This window comes from Equus quagga, chromosome 15 (genome assembly GCF_021613505.1).
Source record: "Equus quagga isolate Etosha38 chromosome 15, UCLA_HA_Equagga_1.0, whole genome shotgun sequence".
NCBI lineage: Eukaryota > Metazoa > Chordata > Mammalia > Perissodactyla > Equidae > Equus > Equus quagga.
This window is the reverse complement of record NC_060281.1, coordinates 46,784,097-46,786,098: the sequence shown is the minus strand read 5'-3', so window position 1 is coordinate 46,786,098 and position 2,002 is coordinate 46,784,097. Positions and strand designations below refer to the sequence as shown.

General features: G+C 46.1%; 1 pseudogene; it reads right to left on the bottom strand.

Annotated features, from left to right (window-relative positions):
• Nucleotides 1-273: 273 nt before the first annotated feature.
• On the bottom strand, nucleotides 274-1,736 carry LOC124227104 (glyceraldehyde-3-phosphate dehydrogenase-like; annotated as a pseudogene).
• Between the last annotated feature and the right edge of the window lie 266 nt (nucleotides 1,737-2,002).

Sequence of the window (2,002 nt, the reverse complement as noted above, 5' to 3'; positions counted from 1 at the left end):
CATATTTGCTTTAGCCCTTAGCTGTCCATCTATCCATCCCTAATTAAGTTTTTTTTTCTTTTGGCTGGGTATGGTGCACTTTATTGATGGTGCATGACAGGGTAGAGCTCCCTAAACTCCTGCCCTTCTTCAGAGGGTCTGGGGTGGGAACTGTGTTGAGGATGGAAGATTCTTAGTGTGTTGGGAGATCAAGTTGGGGCAAGGACTCTCCAGCAACTGAGGGTGTTTCTCTTCTTCTCATGCTTTTGCTGGGGCTGGTGGTCCAGGGGGCTCTTACGTATTGGAGGTCACGTGGACCATAAGGTCCATTGCCCTGTTGCTGTAGCCAAATTCATTATCATATCAGGAAGTGAGCTTGACAGATTGTCGTTGAGGGCAATGCCAGCCCCAGCATCAAAGGTGGAAGAGTGATGTCACTGTTAACATTGCAAGAGACAACCCGGTGCTCATTGTAGCCTAGGATGCCCTTTAGGGGCCCTCTGATCCCTGCTTCACCACCTTCTTAACGTCATCATATTTGACAGCTTTCACTAGATGGCAGATCAGATCTATGACTGACATATTGGGGATGGAGACATGGAAGACCAGCCAGTGAGCTTCCCATTCCACTCAAGGATGAACTCGCCCACAGCCTTGGCAGCACCAGTAGAAGCAGGGATCGTGTTCTGGCAGCCCCTTGGCCATCACACCATACCTTCCCAGAGGAGCCATCCACAGTCTCCTGGGTGGCAGTGATGGCATGGACCGTGGTCACAAGTTCCTCCACATTGCCAAAGTTATCATGGATGACCTTAGGCCATTTGTTTTTAACTATCCATTTATCCACCCCTAATTAACTCTTTTGTTCCCCCTCAAAGTGTAGTTGCGAGTTAGAAGTGCAAATGATGGAATCCTACCCTAGACCTGCTGAATCTAAAACTGGGAGGGAGGGCTGAAGGGTCGGGGAAGGATCACAATCTGGTTGTTTAGCAAACCCTCCAGGTGATTCTGAGGCTTGCTCAAGTTTGAGGAGCACTATTTTAAATAAACCAATATGACTTAGTCTGTTTCCATGGAGATCTACTCACATTATTGAAATTAGAGGTCTTCTCAGGTGTTTTACCAAAGAAAGAGACTCTAATGACACAGCTGCACACAGGAGCCTTCCCCCACTAACACACGCCAACTTAGTTGTCAACGTAAACTGGTGTGGTACAGTTTTAGTGAAGTGGTTAAGAAGTTCAGACTTTGGAGCTAAACAGATCTGGAGTAGAATTCCAGTTCTATCAAATGCAAACTATATGACCTCAGCCAAGTTACTTTTCCTTTTTAGCTTCATTTTCTGGTCTGTAAAATGGGGTTTTGAAGAATAAACACCTCACAACAGGTAGATATTGAGACCTTCCTATATACCGGGCATTGTAGGTCCTGTTCTAGGTGCTGGGGAAATAGGGGTGAAGCAAGACACAGCCTCTGTTCTCCTGGAGCCTCCATTCCACTGGGAGAGACTGACAACAAACACACACAAAAAGAAAGAATGAATTTCAGGGAGCAATGACTGTGAAGAAGAATGTAAAACAGATTATTGAGACATGGTGATGGGGATGGAGGAAGCTTACCATAAAATGCGTGGTTGGGAAAGCCCTCTCTGAGAATGTAAGGAAAGATGGAGGGACAGAAGAAGGTAGGGACACAGGACAGTGGGAGGAAATGAGGCCAGAGAAGTAGGCAAGAGCCAGTGCAGCACCCTCCTCCATCATCGGGAGCGTGGATTTAATTCTCATTGCAGGTGGGGTCTCAAAGTTACAGTGGTGTTGGGTTAGCCCGTTGTCTAGGTGAATAAGTTTTAAAATTATTGTACCACAGAGAAACAAGCAAATTAAACTTGCATATAATTCAATTCTGGCTGATTTTGTTAGCATCTTCGCTCCAGTGAACGGTTCTGCAGACACTGCGTTTTGTGCTGCTTCATCAACAGTGGAACAGTGGAAGTCCACAAATGATCAGGTGCCCTCACAAAGAA